General features: G+C 45.4%; 7 non-coding genes and 2 pseudogenes across 7 annotated transcripts; all 9 read right to left on the bottom strand.

Annotated features, from left to right (window-relative positions):
- Window positions 1–17: 17 nt before the first annotated feature.
- Window positions 18–208, bottom strand: LOC142500203 (U2 spliceosomal RNA). The gene has a single exon (XR_012802845.1). It is a non-coding gene; the product is annotated as a U2 spliceosomal RNA (small nuclear RNA).
- Window positions 209–6048: 5840 nt separating this feature from the next.
- Window positions 6049–6239, bottom strand: LOC142500702 (U2 spliceosomal RNA). The gene has a single exon (XR_012803232.1). It is a non-coding gene; the product is annotated as a U2 spliceosomal RNA (small nuclear RNA).
- Window positions 6240–7052: 813 nt separating this feature from the next.
- On the bottom strand, window positions 7053–7243 carry LOC142500701 (U2 spliceosomal RNA). The gene has a single exon (XR_012803231.1). It is a non-coding gene; the product is annotated as a U2 spliceosomal RNA (small nuclear RNA).
- Window positions 7244–8056: 813 nt separating this feature from the next.
- LOC142500700 (U2 spliceosomal RNA) lies at window positions 8057–8247 on the bottom strand. Its single transcript, XR_012803230.1, has one exon. It is a non-coding gene; the product is annotated as a U2 spliceosomal RNA (small nuclear RNA).
- Window positions 8248–9060: 813 nt separating this feature from the next.
- LOC142500274 (U2 spliceosomal RNA) lies at window positions 9061–9241 on the bottom strand (annotated as a pseudogene).
- Window positions 9242–13333: 4092 nt separating this feature from the next.
- Window positions 13334–13521, bottom strand: LOC142500208 (U2 spliceosomal RNA). Its single transcript, XR_012802848.1, has one exon. It is a non-coding gene; the product is annotated as a U2 spliceosomal RNA (small nuclear RNA).
- Window positions 13522–19931: 6410 nt separating this feature from the next.
- On the bottom strand, window positions 19932–20110 carry LOC142500178 (U2 spliceosomal RNA; annotated as a pseudogene).
- A 2943-nt stretch (window positions 20111–23053) lies between these two features.
- LOC142500074 (U2 spliceosomal RNA) lies at window positions 23054–23243 on the bottom strand. Its single transcript, XR_012802794.1, has one exon. It is a non-coding gene; the product is annotated as a U2 spliceosomal RNA (small nuclear RNA).
- A 3686-nt stretch (window positions 23244–26929) lies between these two features.
- On the bottom strand, window positions 26930–27125 carry LOC142500830 (U2 spliceosomal RNA). Its single transcript, XR_012803307.1, has one exon. It is a non-coding gene; the product is annotated as a U2 spliceosomal RNA (small nuclear RNA).
- Window positions 27126–27313: the final 188 nt, after the last annotated feature.

Genomic DNA, 27313 nt, shown 5'->3' with positions numbered 1-27313 from the left:
AGCCAAATATCCCCAAAGGGAAGTGCACCGGTCCTGGAGGTACTGCAATACCAGGTCAATGCGTGGAGTGGACAGAGCAAGCTCTTCTTCCATCTCCCTGTTCTAAAAATCCATTTAATATATGGTCCCCAGATAGGGGACGTATCAGATATTAAACTGATAAGAACAGATTTTTTTTTTTTTTTTTGTTTTTTTGTTTTAAAGTTGTACTTTATTTCAAATAAATGTTCAGGTTATTTTTACAGAAAGCAAGAACCTTTCGAAAAATAAAAAACCACCCATAATACAACACCCCTTTATGCTTTGATATTGAAAAAAATAAAAAACATATAATTTTAAACATTTTCCTATCTTTTCATTCCCCTTCTTTCCTCTAGAGGAAAAAAAATTCCTCCACTCCCATCATTTACACTAGGTCCTTCCAAGATTCACGTTTCCAAAGGTCAGCCAGATCTCTATTTGATTTTCTATCTATACTATAATACAGATACATCCTGCTCAAAATCACCTTAACACAATCTCTCACATTCACCTCATCCTGCTGAAACACCAAAACATTCCTCATTTGCCATAGAGCCTCTTTCACGCAGTTTATCAGTTGCCACGCCACTCTCTCTCTTCCATTCTCATACTTACCCAAACCAAACAACATTCTCTCTAGACTCAAACTTTTCAAAAGCGTAACTTCTTTGAACAGTGGGCCCACCTTCCTCCACACTGCCCTTGCAAAAGGACACTCCCAGAGTAGGTGGACCACGCTCTCCACTGCCTCGCAACATTCTCTCGGGCATCTGTCCGTTTCAGCCAGTTCCCATCTCTTTTGTACTTCACGCACCGGGAGGCACATCCATGCTGCCATCCATGCCACATCCTTTTGCTCATTAAACAGATACTTCTCATTCACCATCTTCCATCCCTTTTTCATTTGCTCTCCAGTCAATCCCCCAATCATCTCCATTCTTTCCCTCTCTTTCAACACATTTGTTACTTTCTTCCTAGTCTTCCAAACCTCCATTCCCAGCATTTGCACCTTAAATTTTAAAATATACATTTCTATAACTTTATAGAAACGTGACGGGTTGAAACAAAAGGGTCTCGTGAGGTCATTCCTAACTTCCCAAAGTCTTCTACACATTCCCCCCAGCATGTATTCACAAAATTGTGAACACAACAACTCCTCCCTACCTACTCTACGTATGTAAAAACTGATATAATTTACGTACAAGAACACTTCCAAATCAGGAAGGCCCTTCCCCCCCTTTTCTCTTGATTTGACTACTCTACTCCTTCTTAACTTCTCTATCTTGGATCCCCAAAAAAAGGTGCACAACAACCTCCAAATCTTTCGCAACCATTCATTCGTTGGAGGAAAAATCAGGCCGATATATAATATGCTCGGGAGGAACACTGACTTTATTATCAGGTTCCTTCCCTCTAGGGTCAAGGCTCTCATGGACCATAAACTTATTTTCCTATTCAGTTTAGCCTCCAAGTTCACCCAGTTCTGCGTCCCTTCCAATTTGTTATCAAAACTAAGGCCTAATACCTCTTGGGGACCCTCAACTACGGGAATGTTCAGTTCCCCCAACCCTTCTATCTCCCCAAATGCCTTAATATTACACTTCGCTCTATTGATCTTAAAAGCAGAGGCTTGGCAGAAAATATCTGTCTGGAATAGAGCTCTCTTGAGGGCGACTGACGACTTACAAACTAGAGTAACGTCATCCATATATGCTAAAATTTTGACGCTCCGGCCTCTACTCCCCGGAATCTCTACCCCTCTAATAAATTTATCTCTGTTAATTAAACGAACCAATGGTTCTAGTGCACAAATAAACGCCACTGGAGAGAACGGGCACCCCTGTCTCACGCCCGACTTAACCTCTATCTGTTTTGTCAAAAAGCCATTTGCCTGAATCCGACTATAAGCGTGCTTGTACAAAACTTTTATAAACCCCAAAAAATGTCCAGGGATTCCCATTTTCCCGAGCACATTGTACAAGAAATCATGAGAAACCCTGTCAAAAGCCTTCTCAAAATCCAGAGTTGTAACTAGCATGGCTTGCTTCCTTCCCTTACAATCTTCAATCACATCCCTTAATAAAGCTAGGTTCTCTCCAATCTGTCTTCCCGGCACTGCACACACCTGTTCCTCCCCAACAATTTGATCCACTATATTTTTAACTCTATTGGCTAAAACTTTTGCTATAAGTTTATAGTCTGAGTTTAATAAAGTAATCGGTCTCCAGTTTGAAAGCTCCGATTTGTCCCCTTTCTTAAAGATTAAAATCACTATGCCTTCTCTCATCGAATTTGGAAGTTCTGTTTTCCTCCAGCATGCTTCACAAACCTCCAGGAAGTCCCTGCCAAGGACTCCCCAGAATGTCCGATAAAACTCGTAGGGTAAACCGTCACTTCCAGGGGTTTTATTTGATTTCCCCTTGTCCAGAGCTTCTTCCAACTCTCCTATTGTAATTTCTCTGTCTAATACCTCCTGGTCTCTCTTCTCCAACACCCTCTCTAGTGCATTCAACACGTCTTTCTCAAAACTCTCATCCCTTCCTTTCACTTCATACAACTCTTTATAAAATTCCTCAATCACTTCCATCATTCTTCTCCTTTCAGTCACCTCCAACCCATTTGTGTCTTTTACATTCTTCATATATTCCTTTCTTGCATACGCCTTCTTGAAAAAGAAGCGCGTGCACCTTTCACCCTGCTCTGCTCTTTCTATCCTAGCTTGAAAGATTATCTCTTTTCCCTTCTTCTCAAGCATCCCCTTTATCTTCTCCCTAGCCTCCCTAATCTCCGACTCTACCTCCTCCCCAAAATTCCTCAATTTATACAAAAAATTAAGGCGCAAATGCCACCTCTCATATTCCTCTCTCTCCTTCCTTTTACTCTCACATCCTCTTTTAATAAAAAAACTTTTAGTCTCCATTTTCACCATCTCCCACCATTCACTCAGGTCCCCATATTCATCCTTCTTCATTTGCAACCTTTCGTACATCCTTTCAAAACTCTTTCTTACCCATTCATCCTCAAGCAGCCTCACATTTAGCTTCCAAGCACTCCTTCCATACTCAGCTTCCTCACCTAAGCATATATTCCCTTCCATCCATACGTGATCAGTGAACACCACCTCTTTTTGAGTGACCGTACTCACCTTAAGACCACGTGTCAAGAAGAAATCGATCCGAGATCTGGCTGTTCCTTTATCGCTGTTCCAAGTAAAACGCTTCTCTTTCGGCACCAAAACCTTCCCCTGGTCACTTAAGTGTAAGTCATCTATTAGATTTTGAAGCAAAACACCCGTGCTGTCCACACCTCCGCCATCTCCTACCCCCTCTCTATCACCCCCCGCCACCGTGCAATTAAAATCACCCACCACCACTGTTGGTTCAGAGCCCGGTAGAAACAATTTAAGTCTCTCTATCAGTACTCTCCTCTCCTTCCTTCTTGGAGACATATATACATTAAAAAGTCTAAATCTATTACCCCCCACCTCTAACACCACTAACATTATCCGACCTGGTTCCACTATAACCGTTTGGGTTACTGTCACCCTATGGTTTTTAATCAAAATCCCGATGCCACTATTCCTGCATGCACTCCCAGGTGACCACACTGCTAGTCCTTCCTTCCACTCCCCTACCCTTGGGGCGTGTTCCAAAGCGCATTCCTGCAGGCATACAATATCTCCCCTTGTATGCTTAACGTAGTCCAGGACCATTGCTCTGCGCGCTGCACTCCTTATGCTGCGCACATTCAATGAGCATATAATAAGCATCAGGATAAGAAAGGTTTGAGGGCCAAAAGTCTCCCTTTCAACACTCATGTTTCTTCCCCTTCTTTCTTTTTTTCCAGCACCCCTATCATCTTCCCAAAAATATCCACTCTTTTTTCTGATGCATAACCTATAATTGAGCTCGTTGATGAGTGGTCATCCTCAATACTCTGACCTGGGCTTTCTGGGTTTTCCGAACTTGACGAAATGTCCGAAATATGAAAGTCTGCTATTGTGTCACCTTCACTATCTCTTTCTTCCATCAAACGGGTCTTACTCGCCGATTCTCCTCCCTCCCCCGCTTTGCGCTTTGCGGGCTTCCCCTTCTCTTGGATCATCTGGACCTCCATTTCTTCTGTAAGTTCTGGATCCGTCTTTCCTTGTTCCTCCACAAGAGGTACTTCTCTCTCCGTCAAAGTAACCGACCCCATCTCTGGCTCTATGTCGCTTGATAGTTCACTCTCTGCTACCTCTGCAACTGCTTCCGCCTCAGGGGTTTCTGGCGTACTGGCCTCTTCAATTTCACCTCCTTCTTCATGTGCTCTCTGTTCGGCAACTAGTGCCTTAGCATATGTCCGTTCAGGGCACTGTCTCGAGACATGGTTGGCGTCTCCGCATAGATCACAAGTGCGCGGTGCATCACAATTTGCCGCCATATGCCCATCCTTTCCACATCTTCTGCAAACCACCGATGTCTTTTCACAATTCTCTTGAGTATGACCATAGGAGAAACATTTTCGGCAGTACTGTGGTTGACCAGGGTACCATAAGTATCCCCTGTTTCCTGCGATGCTAAAGTTTGCAGGAGGCTGCATAACTCCACCTATACACCCAGCATCTGGTTTGAACTGCACCCAATACTTCCTTTTGCCATTGAAGACACCCCAATTATTTGATTGTTTGAAGCCCCCCTTAACTGAAACACAATACCTTTTAAGGAAGGTAGTAATGTCCTCCGTCTTCATGTAAGGGTTAAACATGTGCACGATAAGGGGCAATTCCTCCATCATGAAACAAGGTTCTATCGACACTCCTCGGAGTCTATCGTCACCTCTGCATTTCTTGAAATTTTCGTACACGTTTAAAGCATCGCTTTGCACAACGAAGGTTATGTCGTAATTACCTTGGCGTGGAAAGTCCTGTACACAAAACAGCATCCCGGTTGGAACGCCCAGCACGTCTCTTAAGATCTTCTCCATGACGTATCTCAGGGTAACTTGTCCTCTCACTTCTTCATCCGCATGGATCCGCAGGGTGTTCTTCATGCGCGCTCCCGTATAGAAAGCCGCCATCTCGATTCTGTCGCAAGATTGGGTGCGTCCCCCCAAAAGCAGCAGGGAGCTTTAGCCCTTTCGGGCGATGCTCCAAGGCCAAGGGGTCGGTCCCTCTCTCCGTTGGCCCTTCAGCAAACGACCATAATGATCGCAGCCAAAAGGCCGAGAAGCGATAACCAGAAATGGGCCCCCGCCTGAGCGCCGCCCGACGGCCGGGGGCGCTATGCTTTAGGGAGAAGGGCAGAGGGAGCCGCTGGCTGCCCGCTCGCCTCCTCCCCCAGCAGGCATGCCTCCAGTCCCTCCGCTCCTTCCGACACAGCCCCGGGGAGTCTATGCAGCAGCGGCGGCGACGACGACGACGGATGCAAAAGCCAAAGACTTTCTATGGAGTAAAGAAAAGCAGCCGCACACACTGCTGGGGGGCCCGCATGGCCAGCAAACAGCCAAAAAGGCACATGCTTCCAGTTCTTTTTCCGGCACCAGGCTTCGTCTGCTTATTTGCATAGGAACCGCCCACTTTTTCTCTGCTAGCCGACTCGTCTGGGCTGCCATGAAACTCAGGCAGCAAGCAAGCAGCCAGTGGCTGGGCTTTTCAGTTCAGGTCATTTCAGCCAGCCAGCCAGCCAGCCATTGTGACAAGAAGCCAGCAAGTCAAGGCATTTGCTGCTTGCTGCTGCAGTGTTTGCTATGCAGGCTATTTGGATACAGCTTCAACAGGAGTTTCTTAGGCATCTGCTCGTTCGGACTGAATTAGGCTAGGCAGCAGGCGGCACTCCTGCTCCATGCGAGGAGGAGCTGAAAAGAAAAGAAAGTAAGAAGCCACGCAAAAGAGCAAACAAGACACAGCAAAAAGAAGGAGGCTTTATTTTGTCGTCATTTCATCTTCTTCTTTCTTTGCAAAAGAAAGAGCCAAAAATGCATGTTTGTTTTTTTTCTGTCAGACGGTGATTTGTTTCTATTTTTTGATACAAGCCAAATATCCCCAAAGGGAAGTGCACCGGTCCTGGAGGTACTGCAATACCAGGTCAATGCGTGGAGTGGACAGAGCAAGCTCTTCTTCCATCTCCCTGTTCTAAAAATCCATTTAATATATGGTCCCCAGATAGGGGACGTATCAGATATTAAACTGATAAGAACAGATACTACACTTGATCTTAGCCAAAAGGCCGAGAAGCGATAACCAGAAATGGGCCCCCGCCTGAGCGCCGCCCGACGGCCGGGGGCGCTACGCTTTAGGGAGAAGGGCAGAGGGAGCCGCTGGCTGCCCGCTCGCCTCCTCCCCCAGCAGGCATGCCTCCAGTCCCTCCGCTCCTTCCGACACAGCCCCGGGGAGTCTATGCAGCAGCGGCGGCGACGACGACGACGGATGCAAAAGCCAAAGACTTTCTATGGAGTAAAGAAAAGCAGCCGCACACACTGCTGGGGGGCCCGCATGGCCAGCAAACAGCCAAAAAGGCACATGCTTCCAGTTCTTTTTCCGGCACCAGGCTTCGTCTGCTTATTTGCATAGGAACCGCCCACTTTTTCTCTGCTAGCCGACTCGTCTGGGCTGCCATGAAACTCAGGCAGCAAGCAAGCAGCCAGTGGCTGGGCTTTTCAGTTCAGGTCATTTCAGCCAGCCAGCCAGCCAGCCATTGTGACAAGAAGCCAGCAAGTCAAGGCATTTGCTGCTTGCTGCTGCAGTGTTTGCTATGCAGGCTATTTGGATACAGCTTCAACAGGAGTTTCTTAGGCATCTGCTCGTTCGGACTGAATTAGGCTAGGCAGCAGGCGGCACTCCTGCTCCATGCGAGGAGGAGCTGAAAAGAAAAGAAAGTAAGAAGCCACGCAAAAGAGCAAACAAGACACAGCAAAAAGAAGGAGGCTTTATTTTGTCGTCATTTCATCTTCTTCTTTCTTTGCAAAAGAAAGAGCCAAAAATGCATGTTTGTTTTTTTTCTGTCAGACGGTGATTTGTTTCTATTTTTTGATACAAGCCAAATATCCCCAAAGGGAAGTGCACCGGTCCTGGAGGTACTGCAATACCAGGTCAATGCGTGGAGTGGACAGAGCAAGCTCTTCTTCCATCTCCCTGTTCTAAAAATCCATTTAATATATGGTCCCCAGATAGGGGACGTATCAGATATTAAACTGATAAGAACAGATACTACACTTGATCTTAGCCAAAAGGCCGAGAAGCGATAACCAGAAATGGGCCCCCGCCTGAGCGCCGCCCGACGGCCGGGGGCGCTATGCTTTAGGGAGAAGGGCAGAGGGAGCCGCTGGCTGCCCGCTCGCCTCCTCCCCCAGCAGGCATGCCTCCAGTCCCTCCGCTCCTTCCGACACAGCCCCGGGGAGTCTATGCAGCAGCGGCGGCGACGACGACGACGGATGCAAAAGCCAAAGACTTTCTATGGAGTAAAGAAAAGCAGCCGCACACACTGCTGGGGGGCCCGCATGGCCAGCAAACAGCCAAAAAGGCACATGCTTCCAGTTCTTTTTCCGGCACCAGGCTTCGTCTGCTTATTTGCATAGGAACCGCCCACTTTTTCTCTGCTAGCCGACTCGTCTGGGCTGCCATGAAACTCAGGCAGCAAGCAAGCAGCCAGTGGCTGGGCTTTTCAGTTCAGGTCATTTCAGCCAGCCAGCCAGCCAGCCATTGTGACAAGAAGCCAGCAAGTCAAGGCATTTGCTGCTTGCTGCTGCAGTGTTTGCTATGCAGGCTATTTGGATACAGCTTCAACAGGAGTTTCTTAGGCATCTGCTCGTTCGGACTGAATTAGGCTAGGCAGCAGGCGGCACTCCTGCTCCATGCGAGGAGGAGCTGAAAAGAAAAGAAAGTAAGAAGCCACGCAAAAGAGCAAACAAGACACAGCAAAAAGAAGGAGGCTTTATTTTGTCGTCATTTCATCTTCTTCTTTCTTTGCAAAAGAAAGAGCCAAAAATGCATGTTTGTTTTTTTTCTGTCAGACGGTGATTTGTTTCTATTTTTTGATACAAGCCAAATATCCCCAAAGGGAAGTGCACCGGTCCTGGAGGTACTGCAATACCAGGTCAATGCGTGGAGTGGACAGAGCAAGCTCTTCTTCCATCTCCCTGTTCTAAAAATCCATTTAATATATGGTCCCCAGATAGGGGACGTATCAGATATTAAACTGATAAGAACAGATACTACACTTGATCTTAGCCAAAAGGCCGAGAAGCGATAACCAGAAATGGGCCCCCGCCTGAGCGCCGCCCGACGGCCGGGGGCGCTATGCTTTAGGGAGAAGGGCAGAGGGAGCCGCTGGCTGCCCGCTCGCCTCCTCCCCCAGCAGGCATGCCTCCAGTCCCTCCGCTCCTTCCGACACAGCCCCGGGGAGTCTATGCAGCAGCGGCGGCGACGACGACGACGGATGCAAAAGCCAAAGACTTTCTATGGAGTAAAGAAAAGCAGCCGCACACACTGCTGGGGGGCCCGCATGGCCAGCAAACAGCCAAAAAGGCACATGCTTCCAGTTCTTTTTCCGGCACCAGGCTTCGTCTGCTTATTTGCATAGGAACCGCCCACTTTTTCTCTGCTAGCCGACTCGTCTGGGCTGCCATGAAACTCAGGCAGCAAGCAAGCAGCCAGTGGCTGGGCTTTTCAGTTCAGGTCATTTCAGCCAGCCAGCCAGCCAGCCATTGTGACAAGAAGCCAGCAAGTCAAGGCATTTGCTGCTTGCTGCTGCAGTGTTTGCTATGCAGGCTATTTGGATACAGCTTCAACAGGAGTTTCTTAGGCATCTGCTCGTTCGGACTGAATTAGGCTAGGCAGCAGGCGGCACTCCTGCTCCATGCGAGGAGGAGCTGAAAAGAAAAGAAAGTAAGAAGCCACGCAAAAGAGCAAACAAGACACAGCAAAAAGAAGGAGGCTTTATTTTGTCGTCATTTCATCTTCTTCTTTCTTTGCAAAAGAAAGAGCCAAAAATGCATGTTTGTTTTTTTTCTGTCAGACGGTGATTTGTTTCTATTTTTTGATACAAGCCAAATATCCCCAAAGGGAAGTGCACCGGTCCTGGAGGTACTGCAATACCAGGTCAATGCGTGGAGTGGACAGAGCAAGCTCTTCTTCCATCTCCCTGTTCTAAAAATCCATTTAATATATGGTCCCCAGATAGGGGACGTATCAGATATTAAACTGATAAGAACAGATTTTTTTTTTTTTTCTTTTTAATGTTTTATTCACATTCATATTATTTACAATAAATAATAAACTTTTTCCGAAAATCATCACATCCACAAAACAACTTACATTTCATATTTACATTTCTTCAAACACCATACTGTATACACATTTATTCACCTTGCACATTAACTCCATAACTTCGTCTTATCCATCACATATTTTTCCCTCAAAAACAATACTATTAATCCAAAAAATTTCTTCAAGAAAAACTATTCTAATCAGCAATTCATATTTCTTAAATCTCCATAAACATCACCAAGTGCCCGACCAATACATTTTATACATGTATAAATCAAATTTTCAATTTACCATTTCCACTACTATCACAAACCTACATTTCCCTTACCTCCTTTGTCTATATTTTTCATTACATGCTATTTGTCTAACTAAATCATCCTTGTATCTCTTTTTTTCTGCCTCAAACTCCTTTGGTGACATTCTTTGCTTGTGAGATAGCACCGACTCTATCGTTCTTACTATTTGGTTTATCCCCCCAAACGGGTTTGCTTCCTGTATCATCTTTACCCATACTTTTGCCTCTCCTACTTTCTCCTCAAACTCCTCTACTTTCTTGTCAAGATATTTTTTTCTTTTTTTTTCCTCCCAGCTTTCGTCAAAAAACTCTGCCACTTCTTCCCCACTCACTTCACTAACCATCTCTTTTTCCCCAACTATCTGACTACATATTTCTACAATTTTCTTCTGTTCTACCCTCATTTTCCCCTCAATTTTCCTTGCTATCTCCTGTTTTGCCACAACCTTTGAGGATCCCCCTGTCTCCATAGCTTCCATCTTACTAGAACTTTCTCCCTCGCTTTCGCTCCTACTTGTCCCCCCAACTTTCCTTAGTTTCACCTCTTTGCCTTGATCCATCTGCTCTTCTTCCTCACTACAACTATCCGAGTCATTTTCACTACTTCTTTCCATTTCTTTCTCCAATATTCTTTCACAGTTTTCTAATTCCTTATTTATAGCATGCTCTGCAGCTTTTGCTTTTTCTCTGCTTTTCTCCGAAGTATCCTTTCCTACTATTTCTTTCTTCTCTTTTATCCATTTATCCAAGTGCCTATTGTATTTTCCTTTCCATCTTTTAACACAATCCTCATAGGTCCATATTTTCCCTATCGCTCTTTGTCTTCCCTGCTCTTCTCTTTCTTCTCTACTCACACCATTTCCGATTTTATTTTTCCCTTTTCCTCTGCTTACACTTTCAAAAGAGGTACTTACCTCCCCCCCTTTCTCATTTGTACTTGTTCCTATTACTTCCTGACTTTGCGTTTTGAATATGGCAGGATAACCTATCAAGTCATCCGAGGCTGCTTTCACTACACATCCCTCTCTCCTTGGGCCCACTTTCTCCTCTTTTCCTTCTTCTAGAACCTCTTCCTTTGCCTCTTTCCCCTCTCTTGCCTTATTTTCTGAGTTTAAAGGTTTTTCCTCCATACTTGCTACTTCTATTTCTTTCTGTCCTTTCCCTAAGTCCCCCACCCCCTCTTGTATTTTTCCTAGAACTTTATACGTTCCTTCTTCCTGCCTGTCTTCCATGGTCTCTTCCACCACTGTCACTTCTGTAAGCTTCACGAAATCTTGTACCTCCTCCTCACTAACTTCCTCAGCTTCTCCTATTATATATTCCTCCTCTTCTCCTTTAAAGTCTGCTCTACCCTCCTTTACCTCCACCCACTGCAAACTTTCTATTTTCAATTCCTCGTATTTCTCTTTAGTAATATTTTTCCTTTGACTCATTAATTTTTCCAAACTCTGTATCATTTGTTGCTCTGAACTCCCTTTATGTTGCTTCCTAAACACTTTCACCCAAAACTCTACTTCCCCTACTGCCTTATTAAATTCCTCCATTTTTTTGGTTAGATTTTTTCCATATTTTTTTACTACCCTCTCTACCTTTTCTCTAGGCCCCACTCTCTCCTCCTCCCCTTGGCCTTCCTTCACGTCTCTACTGTCCACTTCCTGTTTACGCTTTTGGGGTTTTTTCCCCCCAACTGAAAACTCCATCCCCTCCTCCTGCTGTTCTACCCCAACATTCCTTCCCTCACTCTGTATGTCTTGAACCTCCATACTAACTGCCCAATTTTGCTCAGACATGCTCAGAGACTCTGCATCCCCATTCCCCATCAAGATCTGTCCCCCCCCACTCCCCTCTCCCTTTCCCCCAACCAAGCTTTGGGCAATATTGTCCAAAAGAAAATCTTCCTCTTTTTCCTCCAGGTCCTCTCCCTCTTGGCTTGCCACATCCGTGTCCTCCCCTCCTGCAGCTTGAGCATAGCTCCTTTTCTTGCACTGTCTTGCCAAATGTCCTCTTACCCCACACACATCACATTTCTTTGGGATCTTACAATAGGCCGCCGTATGGCCTTCCTCGCCGCAATTGCGACACACCACCTCAGTCCTTTCACACTTTTCTCTTGTGTGTCCATAGCGAAAACATTTCCTACAATACGTAGGTTGTCCTGGGTAGAAAAGAAAACCCCTGTTTCCGGCAATACTAAAGCTGGCCGGAGGGTGCATCACTCCCCCCACCCCCGTCGAGTCTGCTTTGAACCGCACCCAATACCGTCTCTTACCATTGTACATTTTATAAGGGTTATACAACTCTTCTCCCCCTCTCACTTCCATGCAGTACCTCCTTAAAAAAAGGAAAATATCTTCTTTCCGGGCATAGGGGTTATACATATGCACCACAACTGGTCTCATCTCCAGCATAAAACTTGGTCCCAAGCTGATTCCACGCATGTTCTCATCCAAAGCCATCTCTTTGCACCTTTCATAGGCACACAGGCAATCCGCATCTTCAAAAAGGGTCAGATCGTAGATCCCTTGTTTCTGGAAATCCTGCAGACACATCACTTTTGTTGCTGCCAAACCGATCACTCCATTCAGGATCGTCTCCACGAAAAACGTCAGACTGACTCGCTGTCTCTCCGCCTCTGCTACCAGGAACCGAAGCGTATTCCTCATATGAGCTCCAGACGCCATTGTCTCAGCTCTCCTTGTCCGCTCTCAAGCTCGGGTGCGGCGCCCCCACAGCAGCAAGGGACTTAAGCCCTTTCGGGCGATGTCCCAAGGCCAAGGCGCCGGCCCCTTACTCTCCGTCTCGTTCTCGCCCTCCGAATCGCACAGGATGTTGTACCTCCCCAATAGCTACAATACGGCTTAAGACCCCAGAGGGGCCGATGCCGCAAGGCCGAGGAAGCACTATCCCTGCTGGCCCTCTGACTTCGACACTTGGTCTTAGCCAAAAGGCCGAGAAGCGATAACCAGAAATGGGCCCCCGCCTGAGCGCCGCCCGACGGCCGGGGGCGCTATGCTTTAGGGAGAAGGGCAGAGGGAGCCGCTGGCTGCCCGCTCGCCTCCTCCCCCAGCAGGCATGCCTCCAGTCCCTCCGCTCCTTCCGACACAGCCCCGGGGAGTCTATGCAGCAGCGGCGGCGACGACGACGACGGATGCAAAAGCCAAAGACTTTCTATGGAGTAAAGAAAAGCAGCCGCACACACTGCTGGGGGGCCCGCATGGCCAGCAAACAGCCAAAAAGGCACATGCTTCCAGTTCTTTTTCCGGCACCAGGCTTCGTCTGCTTATTTGCATAGGAACCGCCCACTTTTTCTCTGCTAGCCGACTCGTCTGGGCTGCCATGAAACTCAGGCAGCAAGCAAGCAGCCAGTGGCTGGGCTTTTCAGTTCAGGTCATTTCAGCCAGCCAGCCAGCCAGCCATTGTGACAAGAAGCCAGCAAGTCAAGGCATTTGCTGCTTGCTGCTGCAGTGTTTGCTATGCAGGCTATTTGGATACAGCTTCAACAGGAGTTTCTTAGGCATCTGCTCGTTCGGACTGAATTAGGCTAGGCAGCAGGCGGCACTCCTGCTCCATGCGAGGAGGAGCTGAAAAGAAAAGAAAGTAAGAAGCCACGCAAAAGAGCAAACAAGACACAGCAAAAAGAAGGAGGCTTTATTTTGTCGTCATTTCATCTTCTTCTTTCTTTGCAAAAGAAAGAGCCAAAAATGCATGTTTGTTTTTTTTCTGTCAGACGGTGATTTGTTTCTATTTTTTGATACAAGCCAAATATCCCCAAAGGGAAGTGCACCGGTCCTGGAGGTACTGCAATACCAGGTCAATGCGTGGAGTGGACAGAGCAAGCTCTTCTTCCATCTCCCTGTTCTAAAAATCCATTTAATATATGGTCCCCAGATAGGGGACGTATCAGATATTAAACTGATAAGAACAGATTTTTTTTTTTTTTTTTTTTCTTTTTAAATGTTTTTATTGAACAGTTTTTAATATACAATTTTTACTTTTCGAAAAACAAAAAAACCACCCCAACATTACAATCACCCCAAACATGATACAATTCAACAACATATTCTTTCAACATGTTTTATACACACTTTTTTATTTCAACCCTTTACAAACCCCCTTTTTTCCCTTTCTGTATGCTTTTCATCCACCGATCCACCCGTGGAGGGGAGCATCGGCCCGCCTCTACTCTCCGATACTCCATCATACGGACCCTAAAGGCACCTAGTGTCTTCATTAAATATCTTTTATCTCTTCATATTCTCTTCCATATGATAAAAGCATACTTTTCTCCCGTCCCTCCACATCTCAATCTTTCGCTGTGCTCCATCCTTGCACTCCTTCTCTCCCTTAAACTCCCTAATACTATCAAAAAGAAAACTACTTTTAATACCACCCTTTGTTACTAAAATAGAACATTTTCATCTTGCAAACCCTTGACCTTTCTATACCTTACTTATTAAACTTCTCCACTTTGTGGCCTTCCAAATTTTTTCCCCTTCCTTCTTCCCCAATTTTTTAACATCCATCAAGTAATATACATACATTTTCCCCAATATCATCTTAACACACTCATTCACACCTATCACTTCTTTCTTATAAATTAGCACATTTCTAACTTCCCACATCAATTCTTTCACACAATTCACAATCTTCCACAACACATTCTCCTGTTTTCCATCCTCCCCACTCTCCCCATACATCATTGTATTATATTGTAACTTCCCCACCCCTGTCACTTCAGTTACAAGTTTTCCCAAACCTCGCCACACCTTTCTTACAAATCTACAGTTCCAAAAGAGGTGAGCTATGTTTTCCGACCCCCCACAACCTTCTCTTGGACACACCTCAGATCTGGACAGATCTCTCCTCTTTTGAAAATATTTTACAGGAAGGCAACTATGTGCCGTCATCCAAGCCAAATCTTTTTGGTTGTTAGTTAGGTCTTTTTGACTCACCCTTCTCCACACTTGGGCGACTTGTTTATCACTCAATCCACCTATCCCCTCACTCACCTCTTTACTACTTATTAATTTTTTAATTCTCCTATGATCTTCCCACAACTTTCTTTCTGTCCCCAACAACCCAAATTTCTCTATGAAACCTTGTATTCTTTCATAAAAAACTGGGGTAACAAAACAGACTGGTTTCCTTAAATCAATTTTAAACAAACCCAACCTCCTTAACATGCCTCCCGCCTCATATCTACAGAAGCATGCGGCTTTGTTATTTTTATTATTAACTAGATTTATGCAAAAATGTGCATATTTTGCTTCCATACTAACCTCTATATCAGGCAGGCCCTTCCCCCCTTTCATTTTGTCTTTATACACAACTTGTCTTCTTAGTTTTTCCTTTTCTGAGCTCCAAAAAAAAACAAACAAAAATCTGGTTATTTTCCTCAACCATTTACTTGTCGGAGGGAACACCATTCCCATGTATAACAGAATAGGTACAAGAACCGCTTTTGTGATTAAGACTTTCCCCTCCATTGATAACTTCCTCAGGGACCAGAACTGTATTTTTTTATTTATCCTTTCACCTATCTGCTCCCAGTTACTCTCCCCCTTCAGCTCCTCGTCAAACCATACTCCTAAGATTTTCAATTGCTGCATCTCAACGGGGATCCCGCACTTATCTAAATCTCTCCAGTCACCAAAAGCTTTACAAACGCTCTTATCCCAATTCACTCTAAACCCTGATGCAACACAAAAATTTTCTATATGGAACTTCACTCTCTTGATTGCTGCCTGTGTTGTGCAGACCACCGTTAAATCGTCCATATAGCCCAGTGTCTTTACACTTCTACCCCCACTCCCTGGGACTTCAACCCCTCTCACTACCTTGTCTCTCCTGATCTCGTTTAATAGTGGCTCCATGGCACATATAAAAGCCAATGGAGACAGGGGGCACCCCTGTCTCACTCCTGATCTTATCTGTATTTCTTCCGTGAAGAATCCATTCACCATAACTCTACTAAAAATCCCATCATATAAATTCCTAATTTGCCTTAGCAATCCCTCTGGAATTCCTAACTTCCCCAGTACTTTAAAAAGAAAACTATGGGCCAACCTGTCGTACGCCTTCTCAAAATCTATGTTCGCTATTACTACTGGCTGGTTCCTTTCTTTACAATACCAGAGCAAGTCCCTTATCAACCCCAAGTTCTCAGCAATCTGTCTGCCTGGTACTGCACATACCTGATCTTCATCCACCAACTTTTCAATGACACCTTTCATCCTTTCCATGATCACTTTTGCAAAAACCTTATAGTCGACATTAAGCAGTGTAATTGGGCGCCAGTTCTTTAGGTTTCGTTTATCCCCTTTTTTATAAATTAAAGTGATAATTCCTTCACGAAAGGATGCCGGCACCTTCCCCATTTTCCAAATTTCTTTAAATACACTTACCATCTCTGGTCCTATCAACCCCCAATACTCACAGTAAAATTCATAGGGGAGCCCATCACTCCCTGGTGTCTTCCCCTTCTTCCCTCTTCGTACTCCTTCCTCTACTTCCATTTCACTTAAGTCCCTTCCCAAGAAGTGTTGTTCTTCCACCTCCAATTTACATTGTGTTCTTTCTAATAGTTCTTTCTCCATTCCTTTGTCTCTGAATTTTTCCTCAAATAGTATTCCATAGTATTTCTCCACTTCCTTCACTATCTCCACTGTCCCATATACTTCTCCCTCATTACTATCTAACACTGGACCCATTATAGTTTTTTCCGAAAAAACTTTTTTAAAAAAATAGGGTGTACACTTCTCATCTTGTTCTATCTTTTCCACTCTTGCGGCGTGTATGATCCTTTTACCTTTTTTTTCAATTAGCCTTCTTACATCTTTCCTCCCTTTCTCCAACTCATTGTCCACATCCCACCCCATTTTTCTTAATTTAAGCAAAAATTGCTTTCTTAAATAAAGTGCTGTAAATTCTTCTTCTACCTTCCTAGCCTGTTCACACCCTTTCTTTATAAAGAACACTTTAGTTTCTTTTTTAAACCACTCCCACCAATCCACCACATCCCTGAATTCTCTCATCCTCGCCTTCATTCTCGCATACAGACTTTCAAACTGTTTTTTACAAATTACGTTTTCCATCAGGGCCACGTTTAGTTTCCAATATCCTTTGCCATATTCAACTATCCCTTCCACGTCCACTCTACACTTTATACACACATGATCTGAAAAAACTACTTTCATCACCTTCCATTCTCTCATCTTCATCCCCTTTGAAAGGAGTATCAAATCAATTCTCGAACGGACCTCTCCTTTATCACTGTACCACGTGTACACTGTTGTGCTTCTCCCCCCCTTTTTCCCAGCGTCTACTAACCCATAATCCTTTATTATATTTTTGAGGAGATTCCTCGTCCCATCAGGCCTCTGTTCTTCAGCCCCACCTACTCTATCACTCTTTTCCAAAGCACAGTTAAAATCTCCAGCAACTATTGTTGGCTCCCTCCCTGGTAGAAACATTTGAAGCATTTCAAAAAGCTCTTCTCTTAACTTTTTTACAGGTGAAGCATATATATTAAAAATGCGCAGTTTCATCCCCCTCCATCCCAACCAAACACATTGCAATCTTCCGGGTTCAATAACTATATTTTTAATCACACTAATCTCCCTATTCCTAACTAACACTCCTACCCCACTATTCCTGTTCTCATGACACCCAGACCACACAGCTTCCCCAAATTTCCATTCCGTCTTAGGTGGTATATCATTTATTGCACACTCTTGTAAGCAAATTATGTCACTTTTTTGTTTAGCCACGTACTCTAATATCATTGCTCTTCTTGCAGGTGCTCTGATACTCCTTACATTCAGGGAAACAACTGTGATAGACATTTATGTTGCAGAAAACAAACATCACTACCCTCTCCCTAGATAGCATACCCAGTTGTCTCCTGCAACTGCACTACTGCATCATCCTCCACATATGGCATGCTCCCTGGGGACAAAAGCAATAAGTCTCTATATGGTGCTTCCCCCTCTGTAATCACACCACTACATCCCTCTTTTGGATCTCCTGGGCTTATTGACACTCCCCCATTCCCTTCTTCACTGGGACTCCATCCCTCCATTGAAGCTCTAGGACTTGATGTCCCTCCTTCACTTCCGTCTCCTATAGAACTCACCGGGCTTGGAAAGTCTCCCATCATCTCCTCTGTACTGAAAGTTTTCAGCTCCCCCTCCTCCACGAACTGTAGCATCTCAAATTTTGTAGGATGGACAAAGTTTGGCGGCATCGTTACCTTCCCTCTCTTTTTTTTACATATTCCCCGACGTTTTGGCGTCATGAATTTTGGCCGCTTTCCCCCTTTGACCACACCATCTTCCTCTGATGTTTCCGACCCGTCTTCTGCCGGCATCTCTTCCAGTGATATTCTAAGATCTTTAGGTATTCCTATGGACTCTTCTTCAGTATTTGCCTGAGAATCTCTCTCTATCGGAGTCACTGATACCTGTACCATGTCCTCTTCTTCTATCACAGGGTCAACTCCCTTATTGTTCCTCTCAACTTCTGTTCTTTCATCTCCTGTTTCCTGCATCACCTCCTGCTCCCCCTCCTCCTCATTTGCCTTCTCGGGGTTTTCAGATCTCTCGTTCCCCCTCTCTCTCTCTCTCTCTCTCTCCTTTTCCATACGATCTTCCTCTTCTTCTTCCTCTTTTCTTTGCATCCTGGCCGCATGGGAGTACGGTCTTTTTGGACACTGTCTGGCTAAGTGACCCGTTCCCCCACAAAGGTCACATTTGCGGGGTTTGTCACACCTCATAGCCGTATGACCACCTTCCCCACAGTTTCGACATATGGTCCCAGATTTGTTACATTCGAACTTTGTGTGCCCATACTTCCGACAATTTCTACAGTATACCGGCTGCCCTGGGTAAAACAGGAACCCTCGGTTTCCCCCCAAGTCAAAGCTGGCCGGCGGGTACATGACCCCTGACACGCTTCCTGAATCCGGTCTGAAACGAACCCAGTATCTCCTTTTGCCATTGAAAATGCCATAGTCATTTGTTAATTCTTCTCCCCCTTTAACTACCAGGCAGTATCTTTTCAGGAAAACTTCAATGTCCAGTGGGTTTGCAAAGGGGTTGTACATATGTACTGTCAGTGGTTTCTCACCCAATTGAAAGCTGGGGATTACCTGAATTCCCCTCATCTTAGGGTCGTCCAACAACTTCTTTGTTTCCTCGTACATATATAAGCACTCGTTGTCCTGGTAACAAGTCACATCGAATATTCCCTGGCGGGGGAAATCCTGGATACACCGGATCTTCGCAAAGTCCAACTCCATTTTGGCCAAAATCTCCTCCATGATAAAGCGTAGTCCGACTCTTCCTCTTTCCTCCTCCTCGATCTGAAAGCGGACTGTGCTCCGCATACCTCCTCCTCCGAACGCCATCGCTCGTCCCAAGATCAGGCGCGCCCCCCCTAAAGCAGCAAAGAGCTTAAGCCATTTCTGGCGATGCTCCAAGGCCAAGGGGACGGTCCTTCTCTCACCGTTGGCCTTCTGGTTTCAGACACTTGGTCTTAGCCAAAAGGCCGAGAAGCGATAACCAGAAATGGGCCCCCGCCTGAGCGCCGCCCGACGGCCGGGGGCGCTATGCTTTAGGGAGAAGGGCAGAGGGAGCCGCTGGCTGCCCGCTCGCCTCCTCCCCCAGCAGGCATGCCTCCAGTCCCTCCGCTCCTTCCGACACAGCCCCGGGGAGTCTATGCAGCAGCGGCGGCGACGACGACGACGGATGCAAAAGCCAAAGACTTTCTATGGAGTAAAGAAAAGCAGCCGCACACACTGCTGGGGGGCCCGCATGGCCAGCAAACAGCCAAAAAGGCACATGCTTCCAGTTCTTTTTCCGGCACCAGGCTTCGTCTGCTTATTTGCATAGGAACCGCCCACTTTTTCTCTGCTAGCCGACTCGTCTGGGCTGCCATGAAACTCAGGCAGCAAGCAAGCAGCCAGTGGCTGGGCTTTTCAGTTCAGGTCATTTCAGCCAGCCAGCCAGCCAGCCATTGTGACAAGAAGCCAGCAAGTCAAGGCATTTGCTGCTTGCTGCTGCAGTGTTTGCTATGCAGGCTATTTGGATACAGCTTCAACAGGAGTTTCTTAGGCATCTGCTCGTTCGGACTGAATTAGGCTAGGCAGCAGGCGGCACTCCTGCTCCATGCGAGGAGGAGCTGAAAAGAAAAGAAAGTAAGAAGCCACGCAAAAGAGCAAACAAGACACAGCAAAAAGAAGGAGGCTTTATTTTGTCGTCATTTCATCTTCTTCTTTCTTTGCAAAAGAAAGAGCCAAAAATGCATGTTTGTTTTTTTTCTGTCAGACGGTGATTTGTTTCTATTTTTTGATACAAGCCAAATATCCCCAAAGGGAAGTGCACCGGTCCTGGAGGTACTGCAATACCAGGTCAATGCGTGGAGTGGACAGAGCAAGCTCTTCTTCCATCTCCCTGTTCTAAAAATCCATTTAATATATGGTCCCCAGATAGGGGACGTATCAGATATTAAACTGATAAGAACAGATTTTTTTTTTTTTTTTTCAAAGTTTTTATTCAAACATAAAGATAAAGTTTACAATTTTTTCACTTTTCGAAAAATAACAAAAACCGGTATACATTACATTAGCATATATACACAATAATACTCATACAGAAACAAACCTACATTCCATAATTTCACATATATCTCTTTCTACTTCAGACCTTTCGAATTTAGTGTACATTTAATTTACGATATAAACACTCAAAAAACTAAATTTCACAAAATTCCAATTTATCAAACAATAAACTTTCTATACTATGCATTAATAAAGCACTCATATTTCACACTTCAGACATATATAATAATTCCTTAACATCCTATTTTCCCTACTAAACTTTCCAATACATTTATATATACCCACCTAATTCATAATACCCATATATTCCATACCCACATCTTTTCAACACATACCCCCCTAATCATTTCAGTGAAAACATCCTTATTCCATCAGTTATCATATATTCCTTTCATTTCAATACCAATCATTTACATTTCTATTTTTTCCTCTTCTTTCATCCTCCTCTCTTCCAAAACCAACTTTTCTTGTATATTTTTTTTTTTTTTTTTTTTCCCTTCTTCCTCTAATTACCCAATCATCATCTTCTCTCTCTTATTTTCCCTCCTCTTTTCTTCTCCTTTTTTCTTCCTCTCCTTTCCATTTTAAATGATCTCGCTCAATCTTTCCTGCAAGTTTCATTACCCTTTCCCAATACTCCTCACTACCTTCCATTACTTCCTCCTCTCCCATACTGTCCCCTTTTCCTTCATCCTTATCTCCTTCTCCGACACTAACTTTTCTTCCACTGTCCTCCTCTTTTCCTTTCTCACTAGTACCAAAACATACCTCCTCCTTTACTTCCTCCGTCCCACTTTCTTCTTGGTATTGCAAACTGTCCTCCTCCTCGCTCATACTGTCCCCCTCACTTTCCCCCTTTTTTCCCCTTCCATCCTCATTAACATACCCTATATTCTCCTCATCTTTTCCCATATCAACCCTTCCCTGTACACCAACATCGTATTCCCTTCTCGCACCATCAAAGTTTCCACACGATTTTTGTGTCTTTGCATTCCCTTTCTCGGGGCACTTGCGTGCCAAATGTCCCGGCTCTGCACAAAAGTCACATCTTTTACTCTCACAGCACTTGGCTGCCATATGTCCTTTTTTCCCACAGTTCCAACAACAAACATCAAAAGACTGTCCTGGAAAGTTCAAAACCCCCCTATTCCTGCCAATGCAGAAACTTGCAGGAGGGTGCAGCATTCCTCTGTCACCGTCTGGGTCCAATCTGAAGCGGACCCAGAACTTCCTTCTCCCATTAAACAGTCCATACTTGTTCTTCATTTCTGCTCCGCCTCTAACTGTTTCACAAAAGCGGGCCAAAAAGTTCTCAATGTCCTCTTTCATGACATAAACATTGAACATCTGTACAATCACCGCCTTCTCCTGCTGTAGAAATCTCGGTATCACTTTGATTCCTCTCATCCTTGGGGTACCTGCTGCCACAACACATCGGTCGTATACCACTTGGCATTCCAGCTCGTCTTTCAGCGTCAAGTCAAAGATTCCCATCTTCAAAAACTCCTGCAGGCAAAAGATTCGTTCAGGATCCACTTCCAACACCTCAAAAAGGATTTCCTCCACGATGTATTCCACACCTCCACTGCTTCGTCTGCACTCATCCAGCTGAAACCGAATGCAGTTCCTCTCGTTTGCGTAGTCCGCCATCTTTATCCTCGTCCTCGTCTCTCCAACACCAACTCAAGATCTGGTGCGGCGCCCTAATAGCAGCAGGTGAGTTTAGCCAGTCACGGCGATCCCACCAGGCAAAGGCACCGGCCCATCACTCTCTTACTTGCTTGTCCGCCTCTGTCCAAACCGGCCGTCCAGGATCAGGTGCGGCGCCCCTAAAGCAGCATGAGGGTTTAGTTCCTGGGGAACGATCCCTCAAGGCCAAGGCGCCGGCCCCTCTCCTTCTCTCTCTCCTGATCGCCTCCCGTGCTCGAGTTAGCGTGACTCCCTCATAGCAGCATGGGTCTTTAACTCCCCAGGAAGCGATGACCCAAGGCCAAGGAGTCACAGACTCAGCGCAACCTCTCAGCCCAGACACTTGATCTTAGCCAAAAGGCCGAGAAGCGATAACCAGAAATGGGCCCCCGCCTGAGCGCCGCCCGACGGCCGGGGGCGCTATGCTTTAGGGAGAAGGGCAGAGGGAGCCGCTGGCTGCCCGCTCGCCTCCTCCCCCAGCAGGCATGCCTCCAGTCCCTCCGCTCCTTCCGACACAGCCCCGGGGAGTCTATGCAGCAGCGGCGGCGACGACGACGACGGATGCAAAAGCCAAAGACTTTCTATGGAGTAAAGAAAAGCAGCCGCACACACTGCTGGGGGGCCCGCATGGCCAGCAAACAGCCAAAAAGGCACATGCTTCCAGTTCTTTTTCCGGCACCAGGCTTCGTCTGCTTATTTGCATAGGAACCGCCCACTTTTTCTCTGCTAGCCGACTCGTCTGGGCTGCCATGAAACTCAGGCAGCAAGCAAGCAGCCAGTGGCTGGGCTTTTCAGTTCAGGTCATTTCAGCCAGCCAGCCAGCCAGCCATTGTGACAAGAAGCCAGCAAGTCAAGGCATTTGCTGCTTGCTGCTGCAGTGTTTGCTATGCAGGCTATTTGGATACAGCTTCAACAGGAGTTTCTTAGGCATCTGCTCGTTCGGACTGAATTAGGCTAGGCAGCAGGCGGCACTCCTGCTCCATGCGAGGAGGAGCTGAAAAGAAAAGAAAGTAAGAAGCCACGCAAAAGAGCAAACAAGACACAGCAAAAAGAAGGAGGCTTTATTTTGTCGTCATTTCATCTTCTTCTTTCTTTGCAAAAGAAAGAGCCAAAAATGCATGTTTGTTTTTTTTCTGTCAGACGGTGATTTGTTTCTATTTTTTGATACAAGCCAAATATCCCCAAAGGGAAGTGCACCGGTCCTGGAGGTACTGCAATACCAGGTCAATGCGTGGAGTGGACAGAGCAAGCTCTTCTTCCATCTCCCTGTTCTAAAAATCCATTTAATATATGGTCCCCAGATAGGGGACGTATCAGATATTAAACTGATAAGAACAGATTTTTTTTTTTTTTTTATTTGCATATTTGAAAAATATACAATTTAACATTTTGTTTTACATTTTCTTTTTGAACAAAAATTATAATAAAAATTATTCTTTCATAATTTTCCAAACAAAATTCTCAATTACTTCACAAAAGCAAGTCAAATACATTCTAAAATTCCCCAAAAACATCCCATACATTTACAGAAACCCCTACATATAATTCTATTTTACTTCCATTCTATTTCATTTACATTTCTATTTTCCCTTACTTTTTTATTACCCCACTAAACACATCAAATAGAAAACTTTTGTTCCATCAGTTATCATACTTTCTTTAAACCAAAAATTCATTCTTACTCCATCCTATCTATCCCTTCTAATTCCCCACCTCCGACGTTTAATTCTTTTTCCAAATCTTTTCTCATTTCCGCTAGTCTTTGTTTTATTCTTTGAAGACTTTTTCCTTTTGTTTTACTAAGCTCTGAGCCTTTTTCCTCAAAAACTTTTTTCTCTTTACCTAAATTAACATATTCATTTTTCCATTTAATATACATTTGAACATCCCACCAGAACACAGTTTTTTTGGCCCATTTGTTTGCTGTCATCATTTCTTCTACTCTTTCCCTCATTATTTGTATATCTATTTCCCTTTTTTCCATTTCCCTAATTTCCTCCCAAAATTCCTTTCTTAGTTTCTCTATCATCTCCTCCCAGCTTTCTTTTGTTTGTGTGTCTACAACTATCTTACTTTTGTCTCTTTTCTGAGTTATTTTACTTTCTTCTGACTCACTCACTGATGAGGTTTCAGGCTCACTTCTAGTTGGTCCAGCTATTTCCTCTGAGGTTTCCTTATTCTCTATTGCTTTAAACTTACAGGTACTTCCTTCCTCCCTTCTCCCTTCCTCTCCCCCGCTTTCACCCACAGATAGAACTCCTCCCTCACTTTCACTTCTACTCGTCCCTCCCACCTTCCGTGTTGGCATTCCTATTATCTTCCCCCTTTCTATCTCCTTGTTTGGGCGTCCCTTTTCCTCTTTCTGCACCCCTCCTCTTTCACTTTCTGATGAGGAGACTGACCCCCAATCACTCCCACTACTCCTAGCTACTTCCAGTGTTTTAGTTTCCAGAACTCTAGGATACCCCTCAAAATTACTGTGCTCTTTCTCCCTTGGCATGATGCTTTCCGGGGTCTCCTCCACCACTATATCTTGTACTTCCTCCTCCTCGCTAACATCCTCCACATCTCTGAAAAACTCCCTTTCCTCCTCTCTTTCCTTGAGGACTGCTCTGCCCTCCTTCACCTCCACCAAAAGTATATTCTCTTTTTTCATTTCTTCATATTCCTCTTTTGTAATGTTTTTCCTTTGGTGCATTACTTCGTCTAATCTTTTAATAATTTGCTGATCTGTACTTCCTCTATGTTGCTTCCTAAAAACTTCTACCCAGAAATTTACTTCCCCTACTGCCCTCTGAAACTCTCCCATTTTCTCCTTTAAAACACTTCCACTTGGTATTTCTCCTATCTGTTCCTTTCCTATCTTCGCAACCCTCTCTACTTTCTCTCTAGGCCCCTCTCTCTTCTCTCCCTCTTGGCCCTCCTTCCCTTCCACGCTGTCTGCTTCCTGTTGGCTTTTACGTTTTTGGGGCTTCTTTTCCCCAACTGTAACCTCCATTTCCTCCTCCTGTTCTTCACAAGACTTCCCCTCCCTCCCCTGTGCATCATGAAATTCCATACTTTCCCCCCAGTTTGGGGCAGGCGTACTCACAGACCCTGCTTTCCCACCCTTATCCACTGCCTGATCAGAGTCTCCTCCTTCCTTCTTTTCCCCACCAAAACTTTGGGCAACAGAGTCCAGAAAAAAATCTTCCTCTTTCTTTTCCTGGGCGTCACTCTTTTCTAAGTGCTCCAGGTATATCTCCGTCAGTCTAAGATCAGTCTCTATCTCAGGGGTTTCCTCCACCTCCGAGGTCTCCTTGTTCTCATCTATCATCAGGGAGCTCTCACATTCGTCTCTCCCCCGATCAGGACTCATAGCCTGAGCATAGCTTTTTTTCCTGGTGCATTGTCTTGCCAAATGTCCACCCTCCCCACACAGATCACATCTCCTGGGTACATCACATTTATTTGCTGTGTGCCCTTCTTTTCCACAATTACGACACACTTGACCTGTTTTTTGGCAGTTCTCTCTGGTATGCCCGTACTGTAGGCAATTCCGACAATACAAAGGTTGTCCTGGAAAAAACAGGAAACCTCGATTTCCCCCTATGCTGAAGCTTGAAGGGGGGTTCCTGACTCCTCCTGTTCCAGTCGGGTCTGGCATAAAGCGGACCCAGAACCTTCTTTTCCCGTTAAAGATCCGAAACGAATTCTGCAGTACTTCTCCGCCTCTCACCGATGTACAATACCGCTTTAAAAACATCTGGATTTCCTCTTTCGGCACATACGGATTGTACATGTGGACCGTTACCGGCCGTTCGTCCATCCGAAAGCTAGGATATATCTTTATCCCCCGCATGCTGGGATCTCCCATCAGCTCCTTCATCTTCTCAAAGCAGTCCAGGCATTTTCCTTCCTGATAAAAGGTCACATCGAAAGTGCCTTGACGCTGGAAATCTTGCAGGCAATAAATCTCCTCTGCTTCCACGCCAATCTTCCGAAGCATCTCCACCACGATAAACTGCAACGAAATCCGTCCTCTCTCTTCCTCGTCGACGGCAACACGGATTGTGTTCCTCAAATGCGCCCAAGACGCCATCTTGTCTTTTGGATCGCCCTCCGAATCAGCTCGGGATGGCGTGTCACCCCAAAAGCAGCATGCGGCTTAAGACTCTTTCGAGCCGATGCCGCAAGGCCAAGGTGACACAGTCCCAGCTAAGCCCCTGACCCAGACACAATGATCTGAGCCAAAAGGCCGAGAAGCGATAACCAGAAATGGGCCCCCGCCTGAGCGCCGCCCGACGGCCGGGGGCGCTATGCTTTAGGGAGAAGGGCAGAGGGAGCCGCTGGCTGCCCGCTCGCCTCCTCCCCCAGCAGGCATGCCTCCAGTCCCTCCGCTCCTTCCGACACAGCCCCGGGGAGTCTATGCAGCAGCGGCGGCGACGACGACGACGGATGCAAAAGCCAAAGACTTTCTATGGAGTAAAGAAAAGCAGCCGCACACACTGCTGGGGGGCCCGCATGGCCAGCAAACAGCCAAAAAGGCACATGCTTCCAGTTCTTTTTCCGGCACCAGGCTTCGTCTGCTTATTTGCATAGGAACCGCCCACTTTTTCTCTGCTAGCCGACTCGTCTGGGCTGCCATGAAACTCAGGCAGCAAGCAAGCAGCCAGTGGCTGGGCTTTTCAGTTCAGGTCATTTCAGCCAGCCAGCCAGCCAGCCATTGTGACAAGAAGCCAGCAAGTCAAGGCATTTGCTGCTTGCTGCTGCAGTGTTTGCTATGCAGGCTATTTGGATACAGCTTCAACAGGAGTTTCTTAGGCATCTGCTCGTTCGGACTGAATTAGGCTAGGCAGCAGGCGGCACTCCTGCTCCATGCGAGGAGGAGCTGAAAAGAAAAGAAAGTAAGAAGCCACGCAAAAGAGCAAACAAGACACAGCAAAAAGAAGGAGGCTTTATTTTGTCGTCATTTCATCTTCTTCTTTCTTTGCAAAAGAAAGAGCCAAAAATGCATGTTTGTTTTTTTTCTGTCAGACGGTGATTTGTTTCTATTTTTTGATACAAGCCAAATATCCCCAAAGGGAAGTGCACCGGTCCTGGAGGTACTGCAATACCAGGTCAATGCGTGGAGTGGACAGAGCAAGCTCTTCTTCCATCTCCCTGTTCTAAAAATCCATTTAATATATGGTCCCCAGATAGGGGACGTATCAGATATTAAACTGATAAGAACAGATTTTTTTTTTTGTTTTTAAATGTTTATTCACATTTCAAAATATTTACAAACAGTAAATAAGCAAACCATTTCCACAAATAAATCAAACATTCTAACAGAAACTTCAAATTTCTTAATTCCCAAAAACACCTCTATGTACAAAAAATTTACATTATCTCACATTTTAACACCCATATATTACATATTCAACATCAAGATACATATTCAGCAAAGAAAAGGAAAAACAAAAAA

This window comes from Ascaphus truei, chromosome 7 (assembly GCF_040206685.1).
Source record: "Ascaphus truei isolate aAscTru1 chromosome 7, aAscTru1.hap1, whole genome shotgun sequence".
NCBI classification, from domain to species: domain Eukaryota; kingdom Metazoa; phylum Chordata; class Amphibia; order Anura; family Ascaphidae; genus Ascaphus; species Ascaphus truei.
Note: the sequence above shows the minus strand (reverse complement) of the source record. Positions and strands in the feature narration are given on the sequence as shown.